At 33.0% G+C, this 7465-nt stretch overlaps 1 long non-coding RNA gene across 1 annotated transcript in view; it reads left to right on the top strand.

Moving 5' to 3' along the window:
• Positions 1-716: 716 nt before the first annotated feature.
• LOC145296924 (uncharacterized) overlaps positions 717-7465 on the top strand; it is a 50184-nt gene continuing 43435 nt past the window's right edge. The window contains exon 1 of the long non-coding RNA XR_013870077.1: positions 717-1210. This is a non-coding gene — a long non-coding RNA (uncharacterized LOC145296924). The remainder of the gene's footprint in view (positions 1211-7465) is intronic.

The raw sequence follows: 7465 nt of genomic DNA, 5'->3' as shown, positions 1-7465 counted from the left end.
ATTAGATTACTTAAGGGGACGACTTATCAAGAATTTGTTTACGTTGAACTTGAAGACAACCATATTGTAGTCAGATGGAAAGCAGGCAAAAGGAACAAAGTTCCACAGGCAAGCAGAGCAGTTCTAAGAAAGAATCTTTGTTCATGGAATTCACGTTTAGGTTAAGGCACAGATAATTAGTGGGGGGAATTATTGATAGTGATTTCAGCTAGACGAGTGTTTTTCGTGAAAGTTTAGCAATTGGGGTCCATAGATTGGAACTGATTAGTTGGTTAGTTATTTTTGTTTTACGGCATCTCAACCCTTTTCAGGTTATTTAATGCCGACTCCAGTGATTTTGAAGAACAATTTTTTAATAGAGTATATTTGTTTTATTTTTCTTTTAAGTCGGTTTCTATTTAATCCATAGTTGGGACCCTAACAGGTACTACCAGTCCGGGCCAGAGTGGACCTGAAAGCAATAACAATTAAATGGTGGTTCCACACTCCCTAAAGCCTGCAAGCTGGGGCCTCACCATCGGATAAGTTTAAGGTCATATCCAGGACCAGATTGGAACTGAGATGAAACTTAAAACTTTACATTAGAAATATATACATGTAATCAATTACAATAAAATCTGTCAATTTTAAATAAACGGAAGAGTAAATACAAATGATTGATCTTCTATTGTAAATGTTGACCTTGTCTTTCAGTATTCATTTGTCCAACGATGTATTATTTATTGTATTTTTATACTGTAAGTTTCTTGAACTCTTTTTTTTTTCTCCGCGTTTATATTCTTATTAAGTATATATATACATTTTCGGTTCATTCCTTTTTTTTTATTGATGAATCCGAAGATCTTATTGTTGGCATTGGTGTCCCCGATATTTTTCTCGGTCAGAATTCTTTTTAGAAAAAGAGGGATCATGTGACGGCTGCCAACATCCAAAATGAAAGTGATTTTTGTGGAACAAACTTCATGCGAACTTGGAACGCCCAAATTGTCAGTTCGTGTCGTAACCCATTTGACCACCGTCATCTCTCCCCCTTTTTTTATGAGTCGCAACTTATCAAAGTCAGAAGCGAATCAAGGATAATTGTTAATGAGATGGAAGATGAAGAATATTATTAGAAGATTGAAAAGGATGAATGGTATGGACAACATTTGTACAACAGTGATGACGATTTGTGATAAACATTTCCGGGGATAGAAAAATATTTTTCATGGTAAGTGCTAATCTGGCTTCAATCTATGGCTCCCTCTTTGCCAAACATTCACAAAAAACACTCGTCTAGCTATAACCAATACCAACAATTTTCAAGCTTGTTGTTGTCTTCAAGTCCAATGTAAACAAGTTCTTGTTGAGCCGTCGCCTTGAATAATCAAATTATGCCTAATTTCAACCACTAACAGCTATTACATTGTTGCTCCAGTGACTACGTACACTCATTGACCCTTGTCCTCTAGGGGCTTCATATATGACGACTTCCCTGTAAAAATATCTTACAAGTAGGAATCGGAGATTGGAGCTCTGTCGAGTACATTCTATGTGCCGGCAATACCCCATAAAAGGTCTCTAATGAACTGTTTTTAGTGTCTTCGTAATTAAAATGTGAGATTCTTTTATCTTTTACTTGCAGGCTGTCAGGCGTTGCCCGGTCGTAAAATACGCTTAAATATGATATTTTAATTCATGCAGATTACGTATTTATTATTATAAGGACAATTTCTCTATTGATTAATATATTGAGCCTAACATATATGCTAATGACTTCAGTGGAATCGTTTAGGATCGAAACCAAAGCAGTATGCGCTCCAGTCTAAGTCGTTATTTAACACGTCAACCACTGTCGTCTACGTCTGATCTATCGCCGGATGGATTAAGCAAGGGTAAAAACTAAGTGACTTCAAGCTAAAAATGTGTGAACGCATGTTCTGAAATTAGTCGATTTACTCTCGTCAAGGTTATTTCTTTTTTTCATTTTGACCCCTCAGCAGCTGTTTTACAGGCAATCTGACATTGTTGGGCAGATCTGCAATGTGACCACCTCGGGCCTGCCTCCTTGGGGAGAACGGAGATTTCATGAGACTGATGGCAATCTCTCGTCTGAAGTCAACGTGTGATATTGGATTGTGCGTGACAGCAGCAACAACTGACACGTTCAGCACATTCAAAAGAGCCATCGTTCCATTTACAGAAATACATCAGTCTGAAAATCGAAAGATCCCCAATCCGATTTTTTCACACGAACATCGATAAGGTCATATATATATATATATATATATATATATATATATATATATATATATATATATATATATATATATATATATATACTGTGTGATATCATTCCAAGTTCTTGCAAAGCACGTTTTCAAGTCATCAATAGAGTGTATGTCACGTTGACAGTTCTGCGTCTCTGTTAATAACAAACTCCCAGCACAGCAATCCATGACATTTAAGCCTGGACTTTTTGAGGGCCAATCTTCCGGTGCAATAAAAAAATAGCAACCACGCAGTTTATTCATGATCTAAGCTGACCTTCAAATTTCCCGCTTTTCTAGCGACCACCCTGTATTAAGAAGTTCGTTTTAATAATTTTTAAATAGAAAAAGTAGTATCTGACCTTCGGGTAAGATGCAAGTGTAGTATTTGTTCTGATGTTACACTTAAGTTAATTTGTCCTTAGACCGTAGAGGAATATATATATATATATATATATATATATATATATATATATATATATATATATATATATATATATATTTTTTTTTTTTAATGCTAGGTTTATTTTTGGTGTCTTTTAAATTCAATAAAAATCCTCCTAAATTTGCTGATGAGGAGACCGTGCTTACCAAAAAAACTATATATAATTGTTCTACATAACTTCATGTATACCACAAATAAAAAGCACGGATTTCCGAAACGATCGTACAGATAATTGACTTTGTTGTTGTTCCTTCTTATGAAACTGATTTTTAATTTAATTAAAATTTTTTTTTTAATTTTTAAATTATAAATCACATTACTTAATATATATATATATATATATATATATATATATATATATATATATATATATATATATATATAAATGTAATTTTGGTTCGTTAAAAGTGAATAAAACCATATTTCTACGTTACCAATTTAATTGAAATTTTCAGAAAATCTATCTGTAAAGTCAATGAATGTTTGCATGTTATTAAAATAATTTTACATTGCGAATTATAAAAATATTAATTAAAATATAAATATTTTTCGAAATCGTTTCTGCGAGACTGCCCAATAATATTTCTGGTAACTTCCGTTTCAACTACTCTCGAGTTACCAGATAAGTAAAAAAAAAAAAAAAGTTACTCATGCAGACAGTGATCCGTGCTGAAATAATAACGTTATTATTAAAAAAGACCTTCTTAACATGGGGAGGGGAGGGTATTTTGTACCTATTCTGTACTTTAACCTTACAATTGAATAAAAACATATAAAACTTTAATTAAACGCGGAAATACGGTTTAAAAAATAGCGCGGATCACTCTCTGCATTAACACAAAAAAAAATCCCATATTTTAAAAATTTAAATTCATTTATGTACTTACCAATTTTTAAATTTTAAATACCTTTATTTATGTTAAGGCTTTTCACTCATGAAACATTACGTTTTAATTGTTTAGTTTATTTTCTTTTTTGTTTACATAAAAAAGTTTGTTTTAACTTTTTCTAAACTGTTTCATTTTTACGACATGCCTCAACGTATTATAAACACCCTAACCTCCCCATGTTAAAAAAAAAACACGCCTTTCCATAAACCTCGAAAGCCGTTCTTAATATGGGGAGATTGGGGGGGGGGGCTGTTCATTCCGAAATCCGTTTTAACATATGGAAGTTAGGGTGTTTATAATATGCTGGGGGAGAGTCGTAAAATTAACGAAGTTGCTATCTATTATTTATTGTAAAAATTGCTTGAAATTTATTTATTTGACAAAAAAATTACAATTTGGTACTCCTTGGGCGTTGAGTTCCATGGCGACCAGCAGAAAAAATAATAGTCGCTCCCTTAGCCCCCCGCCCCACCCCGCACGTAACATCTTTTATTTACTGACGTTGCCGTAACTAAACGATTTTTTGTCACATTTACAAACATTTATTTATTTATTTTGAAAATTTTTTTTACTTTTTATGAATATTAAAAGAAAAATGGGTACTCATGCAGAGAGTGATCCGTGCTGAAATAATAACGTTATTATTTAAAAAGCCATTCTTAACATGGGGAGGGGAGGGTATTTTGTACCTATTCTGTACTTTAACCTTGCAATTGAATAAAAACAAAACATAAAACGTTAATTAAACGTTGAAATACGATTTAAAAAATAGCGCGAATCACTCTCTATATAAGCACCGAAAAATGTTACTAAACATTTATTAATAATTTCTCACTTTTACAAACATTTGATTTTAAATTTCTTTTTAAATGACTTTTTTTTTAATAGTATTTGCGGATGGGTATGTTGACCCCCCCCCCAATGGTGTTAATTCCGAAATCCGTTGTTAACATGGAGAGGTTGAGGGTGTTTATTCTGAAAGCCGTTCTTAACATTTGTGGAGGTGGACCTAATGTAAAAAAATAAATAAATAAATAATAAAAAAAACTAAATAATTTACTGATAACTTCTCACTTTTACAAAATTTTTTTAATTTACATGCGCGGATGAACAAATTGTTGAATAGTGCGAAAACAAAACGTTTTTGTAATAAACTTCGGGATAGTTTTTTAGGTCCACCTCCACAATTTTCTTTTTTAAATGACGACTTTTATTGATAACTAAATTTACTTCTTCGCAACTTTCATTGATAAATAAATCTACTTCTCTGCAACGGGCACTGAACCCCCCCTTTTTTAATAGTATTTTTGGGTGGGTATGCTGACAACAAATATCAGTTAAATTTTGCAAATAGCCCCCCCCTCCAAAAGTGGTGTTTATTCCGGAGGCTGCTCTTAAGAGGATGTTGGGGTGATTATAAGGTGGAGTCCAATTATTAGGTGGACCTAATCTAAAAATAAAACAAAAAAATAAGACAAGTTTTTTAAATGATTAAAATAATTTCTCATTTTTTTTTTACATAGGCATCACCACATTATCAAGGCCAAGAGGCCACTCAAGGATAAGGGTTAAAGAGTGTACAGTAGAAATTGGACAATATAGTAATCATTAGTAATGAAAATACAAACATTTTTACATGCGCACATAAGCAACTATTTTTTATTAACTTTTTTTTACTTTTTTTTATCTAAAAATTATTAAATTTCAATGAATAGAATAATAAATCATTTATCATTAATATGTGTTTTTGGTTTTGTGTTGAATGAAACATTTTTTTTTCATTACAACAATAATGAACACATTTAAATCTTCCGGCATGCGTTTAAGGAAATTATCAATAAATCGTTTAGTTACTAAGCCAACCTCAATAAATAAAAAAATGTTACGTGCGCATGCATTAACCTTGACGGGGGGGTCTAAGGGAGCGACTATTAAATAATTATGCTGGTCACCATGGAACTCAACGCCCAAGGAGTACATAAAGTGGCACTTATGCACTTATGTTATCGTGCTATTTTTTAAAATAGTATTTTCATGTTAAATTCAAATTTTACAAAATCTTTTTCTTTTATTAATTTGTTAGGTGAAAGTACAGATAACCCGGTCGGTTTCTAATGCGTGGAAAATCTAGCCCCCCCAAAGGGTTACTCTGGATAGTAACAAAAAATTAAAATTACCTCAGTCTCGAAAGAAAAAACGGCGAAACGTAGTTAACCTGTTTCTCTCCCCCTCTCTCTTCCCCTCTTAATATCTCTCTCTATCCATCTCCCTCTCTCAATCTATCTTTCTCTCTATATCACCCTCTCCATCTCTCTTTGATCCCCTTTCTCTCTCTAACTCCCTCTATCTCTTTCCTTTCCTCTGTCTCATCCCTCTCTGTTTCTAACTCTCCCCCTCTCTCTTTATCTATCAATTCCTTTATCTCTCTATCTCCTTCTCTTTCTCTATTTTCATCTCACTTTCTCTTTTCTATCTATATATCTTCCTCTCTATCTGTCCATCTCTAATCCCTCATCCTATTTTAGTCTCCTAAATTAATTACAGTGAATAAGGCATTGTCAAAACATAGATAAATCCTATTTTAGTCACCTAATTTACTGACTGTGAGAATAGAAGTTATTTGGAAATTACTGCTACCTTGAACAGCACAAGAAGTAACTGGTAAAACCTTTCTAATTAAATTGATTTTGGCAGCCATTTGGTAACAAAATGACATAGCCTAAGCCCTTGCTGCATGAGGAATATCTGCGACCTTGCTGCCAAGTAGAAGAATTATTTATTCTACTTTAAAACATTCAATTTTTCAGAAATCTCATGTTCGACATCTCCAAAATATCCAATATGAGGAAAAATATTGCAGAAATGCAAACTTATTGTTTAGGATGAATGCACAATGGTACGCAAAAAATCACTTGAGGCTCTTGGTTGATCCTTGCAAGATTTGCGTGGCAATGTCAGACCATTTGGGAATGCAGTAATATTGCTTGCAGAAGATTTCAGACAAATGTTACCTGTTATTCTTCAATCAACATCAGCAGATGAAATAAATGCTTGCCTCAAATACTCTACTTTTTTGTTCCATGTGAAGACATTAAAATTAACTCCAAATATGCATGTCCAGTTGCAGACTGTTCGATCTGCACAAAACTTTTTGCATCACTTGTGGGAAATTGGGTACGAAAAAGTGCCAGCTGATCAGAGTTAAGGGCAAAATTCTTTGACTTTTAACTTCTGTAATTTCTGTAATTTTATTTCATCAAAAGAACAGTTAGTTTAAAAGGTTTTTGCAGATATTCAAATTATAAGAATTCCATTTGACTGAGTGAATGAGCTATTCTTGCAGGTCAATACAAAGATGCCCATGAACTTAACGCTATTATTCAATGTAAAATTCCAAGTGAGGTAGTCAAATACAAATCCATCGACACTGTTGTGAAAGCAGATAAAGTGGTTAATTATCCAACAGCTATATTTGCCAGGGATGCCACCGCATGTATTGCAACTGAAATTTGGTGTACTAATTATCATGTTGTGAAATATAAACCAATTCAAGCTTTGTTTTTTCACATGGACAATTTATGTTACGTATTCAAGAGTTACCAAACCAGAAAGTCTCTATATCAGCTAAGAAAATGGAACAACAAAAACTGTGTACCCATGCAAAATGGAAAATTAAACCTATAAGAAACATGATTTTTCTCATTTTGGAACTTGTTCCATTGCGCCAACTTGAGCCACAGCAACGCGTGGCAGGGTACAGCCAGCATATATATATATATATATATATATATATATATATATATATATATATATATATATATATTAAGGCAATTTTTTGTCTACTTCTAGAGTGCCCCCTTTTGAGGGAGCTGGTTTACCGT

This window comes from Euprymna scolopes, chromosome 17, assembly GCF_053919585.1.
Source record: "Euprymna scolopes isolate OS-2025 chromosome 17, ASM5391958v1, whole genome shotgun sequence".
NCBI lineage: Eukaryota > Metazoa > Mollusca > Cephalopoda > Sepiida > Sepiolidae > Euprymna > Euprymna scolopes.
This window is presented reverse-complemented; position numbering and strand designations above follow the sequence as displayed.